This window comes from Dipodomys merriami, unplaced genomic scaffold (genome assembly GCF_024711535.1).
Source record: "Dipodomys merriami isolate MVZ:Mamm:240054 unplaced genomic scaffold, mDipMer1.0.p SCAF_2, whole genome shotgun sequence".
In the NCBI taxonomy this organism is placed as follows: domain Eukaryota; kingdom Metazoa; phylum Chordata; class Mammalia; order Rodentia; family Heteromyidae; genus Dipodomys; species Dipodomys merriami.
The window spans coordinates 111,080,072-111,100,668 of NW_027203381.1; the positions used below are offsets into that span (position 1 = coordinate 111,080,072).

The 20,597-nt window shown below is 38.6% G+C and overlaps 2 long non-coding RNA genes across 3 annotated transcripts in view; one reads left to right on the plus strand and one right to left on the minus strand.

The window, feature by feature from the left end:
• Positions 1 to 10,614, minus strand: part of LOC138832467 (uncharacterized) — a 118,311-nt gene extending 107,697 nt beyond the window's left edge. For both annotated transcript variants that reach the window (XR_011373566.1, XR_011373565.1), the window contains exon 1: positions 10,465 to 10,614. This is a non-coding gene — a long non-coding RNA (uncharacterized lncRNA). The remainder of the gene's footprint in view (positions 1 to 10,464) is intronic.
• LOC138832466 (uncharacterized) lies at positions 10,098 to 17,573 on the plus strand. Its single transcript, XR_011373564.1, has 3 exons — positions 10,098 to 10,251; positions 11,373 to 11,449; positions 16,807 to 17,573. It is a non-coding gene; the product is annotated as an uncharacterized lncRNA (long non-coding RNA).
• The last annotated feature ends 3,024 nt before the right edge of the window (positions 17,574 to 20,597 follow it).

Sequence of the window (20,597 nt, forward strand, 5' to 3'; positions counted from 1 at the left end):
CACTCTGCAGGTGACTGATGCTATAAAATTTTGTGTTCAAGAGAGCTCAGCTATTCCAATGATTTTGCTTCTGCCTCTTAGCACTAATTATTTACATCAGTAGAAACTGATAATGCTCAGACAGTCAGGGAGGAGGGGAAGGACAGGAAGACTCCAGCTAACAGGGACACACACAGACAACCCCTGATTGCCATTTCAAACTCTTTTCATCCCACCTGCTGATTGTATCACCTTGGGCTAAAAACCACATCCTGGGAAGCCTTACTGGGCTTCTTTGTTCTAGCTGGTGAGTATTTGACCTCCAATGTGAGATTCTGACTCCTTGCCCAGGAAGGACATTTAAGTCCAGCCTGATAATAAGGCAGTGACTCCAGGAAAAACGTGCCATGTCTGCAGTCTGTTAGATCTGTTTGTGATGAATAAGTGAAAATCAAAAGCCTTTTGCATAGTAATGATAGTTAGAAATTCTGAGAATACTGGATAGATGCTCTTTTAAAAATTGCAGTTCATTAATAAATCAAAATTCTTTAAAAAGTGATGAATTATACTATACACATTATGTTTCTGAAAAGAGTCTGAAGCAAGCAAATTTTTTTGCTTCCTAACTTGTGCACAGATAGTGAAAGTGACATTTCAAACAGACTTGGCATGTGTAATCAGTGATCAACTGCTGTTTGAAAGGTGATGCTGTTAGGTTGTATAGCTCTATGGGTCAGTCCTCCAGCCCACAAATTGATCTCTATTTACTGAGTATTAGAAATCATATGCCCATAAAGCTGAGTCACAAAATCAGATTTGAATATAATAATTTTATTTTTATTTTATTTATTTATTTTTTGCCGGTTATGGGGCCTGAACTCTTGAGTCTGGGCACTGTCCCTCAGCTCTTCAGCTCAAGGTTAGTGCTCTACCACTGGAGCCACAGTGCCACTTCTGGCTTTTTCTGTTTATTCTGTGGTGCTGAGGAATCGAACCCAGGGCCTCATGCTTGCAAGGCATGCACTCTACCGCTGAGTTATCTTCCCAGCCCCTGAATATAATAATTTTAAAAGTTTGTGTCCAGTGATACTTGGAATATTTCTTTTCTTTCTGCCTTATCTTTCTCTTTCATTCTTCTACCTAGACAGCTTTCATTCTCTTCTCTCATCTTGTTTTATCTTTTCTGTCTTGTCTTCTCTGCTCTTCTCCTTCTTATATTATGTACATATATTATACATATGCATATATACTTATATATGCATGTTTTCCTTTTTCACAAAGCACAGTGCACAATGTTTTTCTATTGTAAGGTATTTTGGAGCTAAAGACATGGTTCAAGTAGTTGAGCACGTGCCTAGTAAGTACAAGGCCTAAATTCAACTTGCAGTACTGACAGATACATTTATGGAGAATGACTCTATATTGCTATATATATATATATATATATATATATATATATATATATATATACATATGCTACATTCTCCTATAAATTATTCATAATACTCCATGTTGCAGACAAACCATGATTTACTTAACTATACTTCTACCAGCAGACATTTAGAATTTTTTAAATATTTTGCTACTTCAAAAAACTGCTGTAATGAACATCTTCAGGCATGTATGTTAGAATTTATTTATAGCAAATCCAAAGGAGAGAACCATGGATTAAAGAGTTCCATATAAATTTTGATTTTATATATATAGTCAATTGCTTCCCCAAAACATTGAATCAAGTTTTTTTCCCACCAGCAAAACTTAAGAGTCTCTGTTATAGTTTTTGTTTTTGTAGCTTTGGTTTTTATACTTATTTTTTGTGTAACTTGTCCAGATGTTCTCTCGACTTTTGGAAGTACTTGGATTTGAACTCAGGGCCTCCCATTTGAGCCAACCACCAACTCCATAAGGGGGCCAATCTACTAGAATAACAGCAGCACTAACTTGTAGTTTGGGTTTACATTTATTCTATGGCTGATTTGAAAACCTTCCCAATATTGAAATATCTGAATTTTTTTCAAAATTCATTCAGATTAACTTCTGTGGGCTTGGGGATTGAGTTTTGAATTCCATGTCTAAAGACTTATTCTGCTTGTCCTATAGATTACTCTTCAGTAGTTGAAATTAGCAATATGTGCTGTTGAACTGAAAATTTACAGCATCCATCCTAGAAAAAAAATGTGTCTGCACCCTTCTGCTTAAATTATTGTGAGGGATGGAGGTGAGGAGACAAAAGGCCACAGTATTTCCAATTTTCTTTGGGCCATCATAAATTGGAAGCCTGAGTCTACAAATTACCCTATTGTATGAATCACAGCATCTCAGGTTGACTTTATGTGGCTGTCCTCAAGCTAACTGTCTCTGGAAATGACAGCAGTTCATAAGAGTTTCAAGTTCAGGCTTTACTCACTACATTTGAGGTAGATCACTAAACTTGTAAGCCTTCTCTTGTTAAGTGGGTAGCAATAGTATCTTCCTGGGCCAGAAAGCATTAACTCAGCATTGTTGAATTGCTCAAATCTTGCACATTCCCAAAATGGGCTTGATTTCATGATGCCCTTAGCTGGTTCCTGGAAATTCAATGGTTCAAATGTTTCAAGAACTAAGAGTGTTTTGTACACTAGAATTCGAGAGCCAAACTGTACCAGTTTGTCTCAAGAGTTTTGCAAACAATGTGATTTATGGTAAGCACCTTCTATGCTTCTGAAGATCTGGACCAACAATAGTTGTGGTGAGTCACATGCCCCTTTTCTAGACAATCCTGGAGTTCCAGATCCAGATGAGCTTCTCAGGGAGGAACCACTTCAGATGTGCTGTCTTAGCTCACCATTGGGGGGATTGAGCCTTCCCTGTGGGATTCCACTTGGAGAAAACTGTTGGGAACTTGAGCCTTCTATTCCTCAATTCCACATGCTTTTTCCTTTTGTTGAGTTTTTCTCTATATCCTTTACTATAATAAACTGCCCCTATATTACTCCAGAGTCCTAGGAGTCTTTCTAGTATAAATCAAAACTTCCATTAGAGACTGTTTCAAATGACTAAAACGCTTGGGAAGATTAAATGAGAATGTTAAAGAAATCAAATTAGTCAATAATAATGCTTGTTAAAACAAAGCAAGAATTATTCAGAACCATCCTGCTAAATATAGAGTCTAGTGCTACGGCATTTGGTAGAATTATTGAATTATTTGAAATAATTATTTCTCATTGTATTGTTCCTTAAACATGTTCCTAGCCAAGGTCATTTGCCCTTAAACCTGCTTAGCAATGATTCTGTTGGGCAACAGTGTGAGCAGTTCCAGGGGATGAGTCTTGATTGTCGAAGTCACTGATTGAAGTCCCATGATGATGACATAGGCAGACTCTCTGTATGAGCAACATGGGAAGATTTTTCTCCTTTGATTTTACAGAGCTAGATTAACACAAGCAGAGTCCCTTTACTCCCATAGATATCTAACTATGAACATGAACTTATTAAGACTGGATGTTCAGCGTGCAATTGTCACCCCAAGTCTATGACAGGAGACATCATTAAAACTCTAAAGAGGGTGGACTGGAAACGTAATTTGAATTCATAATGAATCTGAGCTATCAAATTAACCCTACCTCCCACAAATTTCCTTTAAATAAATAATATTATTTTATTAGTCACTATTCATGGCATTTTTTTTCTTTACTCCCAGTAAGATCCCAACAGACTGGTTTCAATATGACCTTCAAAAACACAAATCGTGCATAGCTATTATCTACGAATTCTGAAAATATGGCACCTGTACAATTACAATTTCATGGTATTCTTCTAACAGAGGTAGACTCAGTAATAACAAACTTCACAAAGGACCCAATGGCATGTGTTTTAAGATAGATGGGTTAAATTTAGAAAAGTTTTGCTTAAAAATATATATGTCTCAGAATCTCACTGCAGATTAAAAGATTTCCTTCTGTTTTGTTTTGTTTCATTTTTGTGGGTTTTAGGGGTTTGTTTGTAGTAGTGACATTTGAACCAGGGCCTCATATTTGCTAGGCAAGTGTTCCATCACTTGAACCATGCCCCAAGTCCATTTTGCTTTAATTACTTTTCAAATAGGGTCCCACATTTATATGCAGGCTGACCTGCACTAAGATACTCTTCGTTTCATTTCATTTCCATGTAGCTGGAATGGCAGGTGCTGGAATGTGGGTTGCGATGAGATTTTCTGAACTTTTAACCCAGGCTGTCCACAAATTGTGGCCCAATCTGCCTTCTGAGTAACTAAGATTAAAGTTACTTTGCCAAGTAAAAGGTTTTCTTGAGTAAGCCTGAAATATTCTGTGCAAATAAGCAAGTGTCATGGATGTGAACTCATTTAATGTTTACACTATTGATATTACTGCTCATGCAAAATGAGAAATGGATAGTATTTTACATGCCATTCATCTTTATCAATTCTGACAGTCTTCATACTTCACATAGTAGTAACATGTGTAATTTGGGACTGATAAGCCCTATAATGTAAAATTAAGGTCTTTTTGAGGAATTTTTAAATGCTTATAACTAAAGCATAAGACTATTGCAAGCATAGTTGTGGAAAGTATGGGCTATAACACTTCCAAAATATGAGCCAATAAAAACTATATGAGCCAAGGCACTGGTGGCTCACACCACCACTTATGGCTCACATCATACTCCTAGCTACTCAGGAGGCTGAGATATGAGGATTGCGGTCCAAAGCCAGCCTGGGCAGGAAAGTCTATGAGATTCTTATCTCTATTTAATCATAGAAAGAGCCAGAAGAAGTGTTGCCTTGAGCAAAAGGAGCTTAGGGACAGTACCTTGGGCCAGAGTTCAAGGCCCAGGACCAGCAAAAAAAAAACCAAAATTATATTATATGTATTATATAATATATAATATAATAACATATAGTATTCTGTAATATATGCATATACAAAGTATGAATATATACATGTGTATATGTATATCTATATATACATATATAAAACTACCACAAGTTAAATATCCTCAGCAGTGATTATCCGTCTTTTGTGAGAGAAAGCTATCCAATTTCTTTTTCCGATTAATCTATTCTGTGACTATATAAATCATATATGTAAGTGTGCATACATATGTGAAATATCGGGATATTATTTATTCTGAAAAAAGGAATCTTACTATTGCTATCTATGTCTCTCTCACACACATACACACACAAACTCATGAAAATCATCACAGGTCAGAAAGCTTAGCACTGATTATTTTTAATGAGATTTTTGCCTCTACAAACACAGTATGCCTTACCTGCCAGTGTTTTTCTATAGTCTAGGGTTCAAAGGATTAGAATTACTAGCCAAAAAGTAGGTGTATGCTAAAAAATGTAATAAATGTTGGCAGATAGTTTTTCTTAAACATGTAACACCTCATATTTCTACCAACCATGGGAGAAATCGTTTCTCTAAATCCCTACCAGCAATCATCTTACTTCTCTCTTCTTTGAATTTTTCAGTCTAACTGGTATAAAATTAGATCTAGTTTTACTTTAATTTTCATTTCCTCACTAATGAATTTGAGAAGTTCTTTTATATATCTGTTGGTCATTTAGATGAACTATTCTTTGTCTATTTTTACATTTTCTGATTCTTTTTTTTTGCATGATTTGATTTTGTGTTTGTGCCAGTCTTGGGGCTAGAACTCAAGGTCTGGGCACTGTCCCTGAGCTTATCTGCTCAAGGCTAGCACTTTACCACTTGAGTCACAGTTTCACTTCCAACTACAGCTGCAGCTGCTCCTCCTCCTCTGTCTTCCTCCTCTTGCTTTCTTTTGAGAGTGGAAGTGGGGTGGTTGTTAACTGAAAACAAGAGTCTCACAGACTTCTTTGCCCATACTGGCCTCAAACCATGATACTCAGATCTCAGCTATACTAGTAGCTAGTATAATAGGCATGAGCCACTGGCACCAGGCAATTTTTTTAACCATATCTCTCTAGTTATGGAAGAGGAACATTTTGTCTCCTATGAGAGTCTGTTTCTTTCAAATCTTGTTTCCATTCCTAAAAATGTTTGCCTTAGGTGGTGAGCTGCTATGTTATTTGGTGCAAGTAGATTCATAAAGTTTACATAAACTGTTCTTTTGAGTCTTTCATAACATACATCTCCACTGCATGTAACTTTAAAATTGACTCTTACTGATACTTCAACTCATTGCATAAAGCAAATTACATTTGTGTCAGAAACTAGATGACCTGAGTTTTATCAAGGAAAGCCAAAGGTTGGTCTCATTTGGGGAAAAGAATTCTGTGAGATACTTTGCACTGTTTGTTTGGCATACATGTCAACAGTCTTCATATTTCTAGGGATGATGCTCTCAAGTATGAAGCAATTCTGGCATGCTTTCCAGATGGGGCTGTGGTTGGTTCTGACTTTTAGACAGCATTGGGCCTCTTGCTTCACAGGTCATGCTGACTTCAGTCTGTAAGCCCACTATAAAGACCCACTGCCCTAGTTCTTATCTTTAGAAGACTGGGCCACAAAATATCAGCAGTTCTACCACACATTCCTTCCTTCTTTTTATTTGAATTTGTTTCCTATCTCTGTATAATCTTCCATCTTAGCCATTAACACTAACTAAATGGGCTTTTAGTTGCTTAGTCCTTTTGGTCTACAGTCTCTGGCAACCATGTCCCAACTGCTTTTTTCTCCACCACAGTGGCTGACTTCACTCTGGGAGGGAACTCATAGACTAGCTTCACTTCCCCTCTCTCCTTCCCTTTCATTCCTACCCCATTAGAATCGTAAGTGTGTGTCCACTTCCTATTGTTCCACAATTGCCATGTGTAACGAGTTCGTGAGTTAGTGTAGTATCGAACAGAAATTTCCTTACATCTCTCTTGTTTGCAGAGGCTCTCATATTTACGGGCCATGTTTTTAGGTGTTATACTTTTATTCTGATAGTTATACAAAGGGACATAAGAAGGAAAAGAAGGAAGGAAGGAAGGAAGGAAGGAAGGAAGGAAGGAAGGAAGGAAGGAAGGAAGGAAGGAAGGAAGGAAGGAAGGAAGGAAGGAAAGAAGGAAGGAAGGAAGGAAGGGAGGGAAATGAAGAATTGGAAGGAAGGAACGAAGGAAAGGAGGGAGGGATGGATGGACAGATGGACTATTTCGCATCATCGTTGCTTTATAGTCTTACTTCTTTATTTTTCCCTATTTTAGGATTTCTGACATAGGCTATGTACTATTGAGTTAGGAAAAAACTGTAAGGAAGTTTTTTTTTAATTTTTTAATTAATTAATTAATTAGTCCTGGGGCTTGAACTCTGGGCCTGGGCACTGACCCTGAGCTCCTTTTGTTCAAGTACTCTACCACTTGAGCCACAGCGCCACTTCTGGCTTTTTCTGTGATTCATTGATGTGTCTCACAGACTTTCCTTGGCAGATTGGCTTTGAACCTCAATCCTCAGCTCTCAGCCTACATGAGTAGCTAGCATTATAGGCGTGAACCACTGTCACCTGGAAAGACATTTTTATTACGTACTGCTACTGTTATTTTGTCAGGGATTTTACTAAATAATGCATGACTGTCTTCCCATGTATCTCATTCACTCTAACAGCTCAATGGTATCAAATTTAAGAATACCTTGGGCTGCCTTTTCTAGTAGCGCTACTCCTCCATCTCAGAACTTTGTCTATAATTGACAAATAACCAAGATTATCATTGTTCAATGCTTCACTGTTATTTTTCTTGGTTCATCTTGCCTAGAACCTTATAACGTATAGACTTGCATCCTGAAATTTATTATTCAAATATTCTGGTTTCTGGACTTCTTCATACTTCACTTCCATAATTGACATCACACATAACCACCAAAAGTGATATTTCTGCCAGATGGAATTCTGAATGTGCTACTTCTCTCCAATATTCATTTACTTTTTCACATATGACCTACTCATTTATCTCTTTTGTTCATTAAATATTGGCAGCTCTGTCTATTTCATATGTGTCTGGAGTTATTATACCTTTCATGATTATTAATTTTGTTAGAGAATTACTTTGGCTAAAAGACTTGGACCATAGCAACTTCTAGGGAATCATAATCAACTGCAAAGAACCAATGACTCAGAACAAGAAGTCATTAATTTTGTTGAAATGCCAAAGCTCCTATCTGAAAATGGTGTGCAAAATAAGCAAGGAGGTAACTTTTTTAATAGGTAGTATACTTTAATTGCTGTTCCCAGCAAGGCTTAAAAGGACTTTCACAATCCAATCAAAATAGCTTCTCAGTACTGCATCCAACAAAGCAAATAATCTTTATTAGTTTCTGAGTAGCTCTCATATCCAGAGACTATTCAGAATTTTCCACTAATTTAGTACTTATTATGAGTTGGGGGAGTGGGTTTATTTTTTAGTGTTCACAGAAGCATTTCAAGTTTGCACAGCTATTTTATGTATTAGAAAGGGATTTGTATTGGGGTTTGAACCCAGGGTCTTGTCTTGCTATAGATACACATGGCCCTTGTTTGCTTTAGTTATTTCTCATGTAGAGCCTGGCCTCCAACCAGAAACCTACCTACACTCTCCTGCATAGCTGAAAAAAAAAGGTATGAACCAGCATGCCCAGTTTATTGGTTAAGATGAGATCTTGCTAACTTTTTCCTTGCACTGGTCTTAAATTGTAATCCTCCTGAATCTGCCTCCTGAATAGGTAGGATTATAGCCTTGATCCTGGAAAGTGAATGTTTAGTCAATGCTCTAAGTTGTAGTTTTGGTAATACCAGCCAATAGCTATTGATATTCAAAAAGTTACTGGTATCAAACTATTTTTTGGTAAATAGGCATTTCCTTAGAGTTGTAGTAATCACTTCCCATACCAGAAAAAATAATAGAAGCTACGGTAACTTAAACAATTTTTCAAGGAAGACAGCTTATAAATATGTTATTTATTTTAATTTTTGTAGTGGCAGTGAATAAATCTAGAACCTCATACATGCTAAGTGCATATAATATTTCTAGAAGCTGCATTCCTAGTGACAAAATCCTGCATTATACTATCAGATCTCTGAGAATGATTAAGTTCATTGAAAATATACTGGAAAGGATCACAATCACTGATAATTCTAAAATAGAGATGATTTGTGTCAGAAACTGAAAACAGCAAACTACTGTAGGGCTTAATGGATAAGTTTAACTCATACATCAACTATATTTGAATCAACACAATTTTTCTTCTTTCTTTTCTTTTGGTATAATGAGATAAGATCTCAGATCTCTACTGCTCAGATTGGCCTGGAACTCACTATGTAACTAATGGGCTGACCTCTAACTCCCAGTCCTCCCCCTGATGTGGCCTCCTGGTCACTGGGGTTACAGGTATATGCCACCATACAAATACAATACAATGTGTTTTTTAATCAACTAATACCAGTGGCAGGCACAAAATTACCTTACCAACTCTCATTTAAAACGAGAAAAGTTAGGTCCAGTTAGAACGATTAAATCAAATCTCTTATGATTGTAGAAAAACTCTAATTCTTAGCAAACAGACTTGAAAAGCACTTTATACAAAAAAAAATACATTAGATATTGTTCATGCCAATAGGAATTACTTATATTTTAGGAACTAGTTTTCAGTTAAATTGTTGACATATAGTGACTAGATTCCTTTGTACTTTCTAGCTATGTCTGAATTAAATATTAGGGTTATAACTTTCTGCTACTGACCTATTATTCCAACAATACTATTAAAACAAAAACATCAACAGTAGGAGATATTTAGTAAGTGCTTACAATATGCCAGGATTTTAATTATGAAAATTTTACTTGACTTCCAAAACTACCCTATGAGATGGCTACTATCTTGAAATTTACTTACAAATGAGAAAATGACAGCTGAAAGAATTTCCACAGAGCTAGAGGTAATTCTGATCCAACCCATACTCTTCATGATTAAATCAGGACAAGAGGTACAAAGCTTCAGTTAGATAGCATGAATAAGTCCTAGAGATCTAGTGTTCCTCGGTTAAGAAGTGGGTCTGGCTCCTTTCACTAAACCCAGGGGTGCTGTAACTATGGCAATAACTGATGCCCCATGACCTCCAAGACCATGTCATAAAAGGCAATAGAACTTCCTCCAACCTCCTCTAGAGATGCTCTCCCTTAGAACCCAACCGCCATGCTGTGAGCAAGCCAGCGATCATTAATGGTACAGGCTGACAGGGGCATCCACTGCTAGATGTGTGAGAAAATGACCTCCTAATTCCAGCCACCAGGCAGATGGTTCAAGCCTCTCCACTATCCTGGGTGGAACACAGGTAATTCACACTACAAATCCTGTACCAACTAACTATCCTTCTGTTTCTCCTCAGAGTGTCCCCATAAATCCAGCTTGGACATGAAATCGTGGGTCCTGCTGGCTCAGCCTCCTGAGTCTAGGGTGACGGGCATGCCGAACATGGGTGTCTGGGGATTTCTACTTTTGGTATTTTGTTGGGTTGGGGAGTTGTTTATATTTTTGTTTTTCTTACCTTATCCATGTTGGGAAAGCTCTCTTTCATGAAGCTCCATACTCTGTCTGTTTAAGTTTCATGACAGTTTGTTACAAAGCAGTAGATAGCCACAAGAAGCTATAATAAGGTCAGGCCACGATAAGCAATTTGTGAGAAGCGCCTTCTCTCCCTCAGCTCTTGTTGTCATCAGAGGCTACAGTAACCGGCCGGGATCCAATAGTCAGCGAGGCCCCGTAGCCCCGCCCGCTGGAGGGGGCGGGGCATCAAGAGGCTGACGTCCCATAGGCCAGAGCCGCCTGAGGGGCGGGGGCATGTCGCCAAAAGGGGCGGGGCGTGCTGCTGGAGAGGGTGGGGCATCAAGTCCCACTTGGCGAGCTGTCAAGAGGTGATTGGACAGTGGGCAGCTTGGGGGAGGGGCATGAATGGCAGTTGGAGTCCTCCTGGAGTGGGGGCGCAGGGTAAAGGGTAGAGATGGAGGAAGACAGCAGAAAGGAAGTGGAGACAGCAGGGCCGGGCAGGCCTGTGCAGAGTGGAGAGGCCTGGCTGTGGGGGAGGAAGGGAAGAAAAGGAAAAGCCTTCCCCTTGGAGGTCTGAGGTTTGGAGGTTGGCAGACCATTGGAGGCTTGGAGGTTTGGAGGTGGAGGCTGCTTCCAGGCATCTAGGCCCCCTTTCTGGTGTAAATAGTGTAAATAAATTGGGTTGTTATTGTAAACTGTGCCTCCATGAATTGTCTCGCTCCTCAGAGGTCATAATCAGACTGGTGGCTTAGACGAGAGAAATTAATTTTCTCACATGCTGGGGGCCAGAGAAGTCTCAACGGGACGTTTAGCTTTTAATATGGTCAGTGCTCAACAACTATTTATATATTACTTTGTCAGTCTGGGTCAGTTTCTCAATTTCACTATTTCAATCTTTTCCTCCATTAGGTCTTTCATGGCTGACGGCTCTCCTTCAGATTGCAAGCATTTCCACAATGGTCAGGATACTACACCATCCCGATGTTGTAGGTATTCCTTATTATGGAAAAACACAATAGAGTTTGCAGCCAGATGCTGGTGGCTCTCAACTGTAATCCTAACTACTCAAGAGGCTGAGATCTAAGGATCATAATGCAAAGCTAACCCCAGCAGGAAAGTCTGTAAGACTCTTTATCTCCAACTAACCAGCAGAAAAACCAGAAGTGAAGTTTTGGCTCAAAGTGGCAGAACACTAGCTTTGAGCAAAAGAGCTCAGAGCCAGTGCCCAGGCCCTGAGTTCAAGTTTCATAACTGACAAAACAAAAAAAAGGAGTTTGTTTTATAATCATTCTCTACAAAAATATGGTAACTTAGTCTGCCTTGAAAAATTTAGTAGAGAATTTCTATGGAATGAGAAGAACACCTTGAGCAGGCTGGCAAACGTACCAAGGATAAATGCCATACCAAAAATGCTTGGCAAAAAAAAGTGTGAAATAGAGGATTCAGTTATACATTTTCCCATCAAAACTGCACTTCAAAAGCAAATATAGAGATTAGTCAATGTTTCATGATGGAAAAGAACATAGCTTGGGAACTAGTTCAGAGATATTTTCATTCCCTTGCTTTATTTTTTTCAGTTAATAATTTGAAATAGGCTGAATCTGATCTGATTTTTAACTTTGTGCAAAATACTTTTGGTATTTGTGATTTTAACAAAATGTTCTTAACATCAGAGAAAAATAAGAGAAAATTAAAACAAGACCAAATAATTAAGCACATTCTTTTTATAAATCCCTGCAGTGTAAGTGGAAAAGAACAACAGACTCAGGCAAGGATCTAGAGAAAGATCTGGTGATGTCAAAAGTGATTTTTGTATGAGTCGTTTTTTGTTGGTTGTGGGACTTGAACTCAGGGCCTGGGCACTGTCCTTGAGCCTCTTTGTGCTCAAGGTTGATGCTCTACTTGACTGAGAGCCTGGGTGCTCACATTGAAGCTGTACCTCCTCCCAAGCTCATTATTCAATGATAATTTAATTCCCTTCCAAAGTAAAGAGAAGGTGGCCATGTTAGGCACTGAGGTTGTATACCAGCATAAGCAAAACTGGATTCTTGTGCCCATGAAATATTTAAGGTAATACAACTGCTGAGGGATGAAAGACAGTACTATAACAAGTATAAGAGTACAGTGTAAGATCAATATACAGCAGGATTTTCAATCAGTTTGAAGTCAAAGGATGATAGACAATTTCTGACCTGTTCAAATCTTTTCTATTCCTCAAGGATAGCTCAAGTCCTACATCTTACTTCTGACTCTACAACATCTTCTGTCCTGTTGTTTTTATATGATACATGTGATGTTGGCATTCTTTTCTTATGTGTTCCAAAAGCACACTGACCACATCTTTTACACTGAAGAAAAATGGCAAGCTAGGACAAAGGAAAACAGAAAACTGAGGCTAACATCACATTTCAGAGTTCAGCAACTTTGATACAAATCCAGGATCACCCCTTGAGTAAGTTTGGGAAAGTTACCTGAGCTCTCAAAACCTCAGTTTCCCCATCTGCAAAATACAAATACTGATACTTCCTACCTCACAGTATTATGAGAATCAAGTGAGAGAACAGCCGTAGTTAAGACAGGGAAGACATGAATGAGGCTATGACAAACATGACACAGGTAGATTCTTTGGAGCGCTCCACAGATAGTTCCTGAATTTCTGATCCATGCTGGGCACTAGAAAAGTATCTAGCAGAAATGGTGATTAGACAGAAATGGTGACTAAGACAGACAAAATACTGTATCCCACAAATATGTACAATTTAAAATTCAATTTTTTTTAAAAAAAGGACAAAATTCTTAACTTTGTAGAACCTGTCCTCCTTGTCTCAACTAGAAAATAAGCTCATGGAAGAAGCATCAAATATTTTGTATCTCCATAGTGCCTTATTCAAAATAGGCAAAATCAGGCTCACGCCTGTCATCCTAGCTACTCAGGAGGCTGAGCTCTGAGGATCGCAGTTCAAAGCCAGCCCAGGTCAGAAAAGTCCGTGAGACTCTTATCTCCAATGAACCACCAGAAAACTGGAAGTGGTGCCGTGGCTCCCGTGGTAGAGCACTCACCTTGCGCTGAAGAGCTCAGGGACAACGCCCAGGCCCAGAGTTCAAGCCCCACAACTGAAAAAAAAAGTGGTGCTTGGAAAATCTTGTACCTTTGGGCAAAGCGGAACAAACCAATTGTATTCTGCTAAGATGGTATTCTGGAATCTAGTCATTGAACATTTTTTAAAAGGCAGCTCCTTAATCATTTAAAATAGAACAGATTGCACCAAGTTTCCGATTGTACCATACCACATTTTGCTCATGTGACAGAGGAATGCAAAGCATGGAGTACATTCCTGGGTTGTGGTGTTCAGCCAGGTGAGCCCAGACCACCTTGTGCTTTGTGGCCTTGCAGCCTGAAGCATCTGACTGCCACTTGGAAGCTTTGCCTTTGCTTCCTGGCCTGAGAGCCACAGGAGGTCCTGGCCAGGCTGACTGCAAGAGTCCAGGGAGGTCTGGGGCTCTCAGCAAAGAGGACCATTTATTTCAGACTTGGGTTATTATTAGAATACAAGTTTCTCTAGAACAGTTAGTAATTTAGACTTTGGGCATTTATTCAATCTTCTCAGTACATTTTTTTTTTTTATAAAAGATTGCCAGCAAATTTTCACCCTAATTATAAAAATGTGACTTGTGGGTCACATGCCTAAGAAGAAATTCTTTACCTAACTTCTGTAACTGTAACGCTCTGTACATCACCTTTATAATAACAATAAAACTTTTAATATGTTTCATTAGAGAGAAAGAAGAGGCAAAAGGGAACACAATTTGGTAGCCGAGGAAGATAGATGGCACAAGGGATGCATAGTGTGATGATGTGTTAAAATTAAAATTGTTCACCATTATTGAAATGTATAAACTCTTTCATTTCTGAGGCTCTCATACCTGTCTTAGATCCCAAATCAGTTCTTACATCCATTCCCATTTGAGACAGTGATTCCATTACAAATGTTGCTCTTGGGTTTCTAACATACAGTCTTCCAAAATTAATATGTACATGCTGATTCATTACTTTTTTAATGATTAGAATAGGTGACTCTCTGGTCTTAAAAACAAAAAGAACTAAATAAAACTCTGCCTGGCTATTCTAGTATATTCTACAGAGTAATCCTACTCTGTAAATAATGTTGAAATTAATAGGAATTTGGCACATGGTGTGCAGATTCCAAGTCCTAAATTGTAATTAATGGCATTAGACTTCCTGTCATTCTTTTGGCTACTTCAAGTGGCACAATTATAATTGCTTAGAATCATGAGGATTTAGTAGGATTTACCAAGAAGAGAAATCTAGCACCATAACTTACTTCACAGACCAAACACTGGTTTCTGCCTAAGACTAACTCTTTATTCTCCTAGCAGTGAAATTTTTTGTGTTTGTTTGTTTATATTTTGGTTTTTTTGAAATTATTTTTAATTACCTTTAACTAGTTGTGTAAAGGAGCTGCCATTTAACCACGCAGGTTATGAATACAATGCGTCTGGATCAATGTCACCCCCTCCAACATTCCCACTCATCCCTCATTCTTAATTTTGTAGGATATACACTGGTTTCTTAGCTGCATTCGCACTCTTCTACCCATCATTTGTCTATCCCTTGCCCTTGACCCCATTCTACTAGCTCTTTTGAGTACCCCAATGGTGAATTTAAAGTGTTTTTGTTTTAATCCACCCATAACTTCTACACCACCAATAAGATGGATGTTTTAAAAATGTGGAGAAATACAAGGAATTGATTATTGGTGAAAGCAACGAATCTTCTCAACATATATCCAGAAACTTAACTTTTAGAAGATTACTACCCTCAGCTCATGAAAATTGGTCAGGAAAGTTGAGTCAGAGATTAATAACCTCTACATGAGGCACACAAGTCCCGATGGTTTTGTTTCTGTTAGCTGTAGTGAGTTCTGCATTTCTTAGTCAAGAACAACCTACTTGTGTTTCTCTGATTTTGACTCTCAGTGTTCCTATCCTGGCTAACTCATCTGACCCTTGGAGACATCCAGCTTCCTGAATTTAAATGTAATGTTAGCATTTCCTTCGTTGGCTAGTTAACTGCCCTCTGGTGCAGGTTAACCAATGACCCCAAAAGAGGTCTCCAGTTGCTCTGGAAGGGTGATGAGCAATTCTCACCCTGCACCTCAGCCAACAAAAATGTGGTGCCTTTTTACAAGCAGCTGAAGTCCCAGAAGGCCACATGGTTCCATGGCATGATATATGCAAAAGAATAATAAAAAATTTTATGGATTTGGAGGAGCCAACCAGTCCCACAAGTGCCCTCAAGGCAGGTAAGCTGGGGTGTCCTCACTCAGCCTCCCTCCTGGACGATGGGAACAAGAACACGTAGATGCAAAATGCTTGGTCTGCAAACAAAAGAAACAGCCTCAAACTGGGAAACAACTACAGGTAGGTTCTGCCCATGTACACTTCCATCTAACTGCATCTTCTGTAAGCTACCAAGGGAATTCATGACATGAAAGGTGAAAGCTAAGTTAGCTTTACAGATAGGATTTTTTTTTACACTTTTGGAAAGCCCATTTGGAATGAGCTAGACATTTGCTGATAGAAGTTTGTTTAAGATACTTTTATCAAACCGATCCTATGCAAGTGTTGCTGTAAAGTGTTCTTACGCTTTGATAACTTCCTTGTTTATATATGACAGGGGGATCTTTTCCTGCTTGTTATTTCATTTATAGACCATCCTGAGTGGTCAATACTTAGGCTAGTTAGGAAATGCCAGGGCTGGGAATGTGGCTTTGTGGTAGAGTGCTTGCCTAGTATGCATGAAGACCTGGGTTTGATTCCTCAGTACCACATAAACAGATAAAGCCAGAAGTAGTGCTATAGCTAAAGTGGTGGAGTGATAGCCTTGAGCACAAGACGCTCAGGGAGAGTGCCCAGGCCTTGAGTTCAAGCCCCAACACTGGCAAAAAAAAAAAAACACACCTCAAAAAACAAAACCCTGAAATGCTATAGGTGACACTCCCTACAAAAGAATAAGTTGGGATCTGATCCAAGTAACTTAAGGGGAATTCTTTCCCCTAAGAAACATTACATTTTCTTACTTACTGGAATAATAAGACTGTGCATTTCCTTTATAGATTTACTCACGATAGATGTCAAACAGAGAGCCCTGTCCTTGGTGACAGTTGGCATGGAATGCTTAGAAGGCATTTTTTTTGGCTAAACATTAAGAACTCTGCTTGTGTGTACTTTGTTAACACTCATACATATTTTTTCCACAATAAGGCTAAGGTAGTCACTGTCCAAAATATAATTACCTTTATATCCTCTTTGGTTTCCTAAGATTTCTTCATCCTACAAACATCTATCTGGTCCAGGAAATGATACTAGCATGATGCCTCAGTGAAACATGGCTGAACTTCAAAGAACGTATCTTCAGGATGGGAAGACGTGATTGCATGAAGGCCTACGGGATGGGAAAGACAGACATGACGTCAAAGACTTTGTGAGAAGACAAATACATTTAAGGGATGTGAAACTCCTGTGTATCCTGAACGTTGAGGCCATCCTGCCGGTTCTACTCCGATTCCCAAACCGTATAGAAATCTAGTGGTCCAGGCAGCACTCACCTCATTAGACAGCATGCCTGTTCTGCTCCCGTAAAACACATTTGTGCTCATGACTCCAGGAGTCGCAGGCTTTTCCTCATGCCTTCAATTGGGAAATTTTATACAGGCAAGCTTCCTCTTCTTTTTAATTCTGCAACCTCCCGGTGAGAATTCCTATGCCAGAGGGAAAATATGCTTTTGATTTTATGATGAACGATTACTTAATGTTTTCATAGTAACAATGTCTTCATAGTTCGGGACCACCTTTCCTTCCTTGGAAGAAAAGCAACCAAAACAAGATCACTTTTGTCCACCACAGCAAACCATCTTCTCCCTAGCCAAAAATGCCACCTCTCGACTGCCAGTTGTGTTTCTCACAATCCCTTAGGCTTTCTTCCAGATCTGTTTTCATAGTTTAACTTGGGATTTGTGGAGGTCAGAGTCTAAAAGGATATGACTACAAAAAATGAGTAAAATGTATATACATAAACCTATTAGCCCTCTCGACTATACTGATAGTCATTAATCATATATATATATATATTTATTTATTTATTTATTTATTTATATATATATATATATATATACAGACACAATAAGTAATCTATATGCTTCTGGTTATATCATAAATACAATTCATTTGTTTAGAGTGGCACTGTCCCACCAAAACATAACACGGCCCATGTATGTAATTTAAATGTTCTTATAACCACATAAAAGAATAAGAATTGAATTTAATCGTGTTCCATTTAGCCCAATATATCAAAACTAGAATCATTAATTGTCATTGAGATATTTGGCATTCTTCAAAACATCCACAGTATATCTTATTTTTTGCAGCAAATCTCATTTACTTTCTAGCAGCATTTCCAGTGCTCAGGGATCCCAGGGGAGGAGGAGGGCGCCAGCCAACATAGAGGTGCTGAGTGTTCAAATATCACACCAGCATGGTGATGACTACCATCTCTCTCAGCTTTTAATGTGGAAGTACATATTAATCTCAATGAGCCAGATCTTCACATCACCGTGCTTATTTCTTTAAAGATTTAAAAACAAGTGTCTAGCCCGGCACCTGGCACCTGTGTAATCCTAGCTTGTGATCCTAGTTACTCAGGAGGCTGAGATCTGAGGACTGAGATTCAAAGCCAGCCCAGGCAGGAAAGTCCCTGAGGCTCTTACCTCCAATTAACTACTGAAAAAAACAGAAGTGGAGCTGTGGTTCAAGTAGTAGAGAGCAAGCCTTGAGCAAAAAGCTCAGAGACAGTACTCAGGCCCTGAGTTTGAGCCCCAAGAGGAATGCCTGCGCACCCTCCCCCCCCACCCCCCCACCCCAACCCACACACATGGAAAAAAGAAAAAGGTGTTTATAGGTTACACTGCTAGCAAATTAGTATTAGTTGGACCACATCAAGAACATAAAACTAGTGTTAACTGACGTATTCTTTTCCTATTGCTTACTCTAACAAATTACCACAAACTTAATGGCTACAGAAACACCAACTTATTCATTATGCCAACTTGGGAAGATCAGGAGAAGTCTACAAGGGGTTGGGAGCACATTCTTTCTGAAGGCCCTACAGGAGAATTCATTTCTTTGCCTTTTGTAACTTCTAAAGGTTGCCTGAATTCCTTGGCTCATGGGTCCTTCCTTCATCCTCTAAACAAAGCCAGAAGCACAGCATCTTCAAATTCTCTCTTTTTAAAAATTTTATTTTACTGTGAAGATGCTGTACAGAGGGGTCACAGATAAAACAGTAAGGTAATGAGTACAGAGTAAGGTAATGAGTACATTGCTTGTTTCTCTCTCTTTCCCTCTCCCTTCTCTCAAATTCAACTACATCATCATATTTTTTTTTTTACTGCAGTTTGCTTTTATTTCTTGGGCATCATCTGTCTCTTCTTTCTGCTGTTCTTTTTTTATTGTGAAAATACTGTACAGAGGGGTTACAATTACATGGGCAAGATAATGAGTACATTTCTTATCAAGCATGTAGCCTCCTCTTTTGTTTCCCCTTCCCATCCCTTCCCATCCTCCTCCCTCCCCCCCACCCAATCCTCCTCCCCATCATTATATTTTCTACTCTTATTCTGTGGTCTTCCTGTCTCCTTCTTAGGAGAGGGAGATAATGACACTGAACACAGTTGAATTATTAACATCATTGTTGACGTGTGTGAAAATTCCTTTTGGGCATATAAGGTAACTTATCCACCGGTTCTAGAAATTCAAATGCAGATCCATGTGAGAGACCATTATACTATCTGTCAAAATTAGATATGACCAACTCATATCTGAAGCTAAAATTCTGTCTCAAGACAGGAGTGGCAGTATAGATTTACATGTCACAAAAGCTAGCTGCATTGTTGCTTGTTCTAAGCAACATATTATAAATGTAACAATGTAAGCCAAGTGTGGTGGTATATGTCTATAGTCTCGGCTGCTTGGGAGCCCGAAACAGGAAAATCAATTGAGCTGTGGTAACTCAGAACTTATCTCAAAATAAATAAGTGTAAGCAAAAAAAAGCCATAAATATGAAATGGATGATTAGCATTTGTTTCTAATAAATAGGATTTGGCAGTTTCTAGAAGGAAATTTCTAATGTACAGTCAAGATACAATCATTAATGAGTTGATACTGAAGAAGAAAATCATCAGATATGTGTTACCTATGTGTTTTGTGTTTTTTGTTGTTTTTTTTTGTTGTTGTTGTTGGTCATGGGGCTCGAGCTCTGGGCCTGTGCATTGCCCTCAGCTCTTTAGCTTGAGGTTAATGCTCTACCACTGGAGCCACAGCATCACTTCTGGTTTTCTGGTGGTTAATTGGAGATGAGAGTCTCAGGACGTTTCTGCCCTGGCTGGCTTTGAATCATGATCCTCATATCTCAGCCTCCTGAGTAGTTAGGATGACAGGTGTGAACCACCAGCACCCAGCTGTGCTACTTATTTTTAAGTTGCTTTTCCAAATGATGTCAGGTAAATCTCTCTCAAAGCAATTACTGCCCCCTCTGAATTACAGCATTCTTTTTCACAGGATGTAATTAAGATGTTCATTGGCATTCCAATCCTTTCTAAACATGCCATGAAGTAGATTTTAAACAAAATCAATAAACATTTCAAATTATGAGGAAGCATGGTATATTCAACTTCCTTTAAAAAATCAACTTTTAAATTGAAGCATAGTATTTGTACATTCTTAGGGAGTATATTATAGTAATTAAGTACATGTAATACAGTGTGTAATAACAAATCAGGGTAAGAAGCATTTCTGTCTCTTCCATGATCATTCATTTTATGTGTCGGGAATCCTGTAAACTTCCAGTCATTTTGAAGTATACCACAGATTGTTTTAAGCAAAAAAAAAAGAGCCAGAAAGAATTCCTCCATTCTCTATTTTGGTTCCCCTCATTGAATTCCTTGGTGTTTCTCCTTTCCTCTTTTCCTTCCTAGGGTCTAGTAACCACTATTCCACTCTGTTCTTTTGCTATACTCATTTATTAGTTTCCACAGATGAATGCAATGTGGTACCTG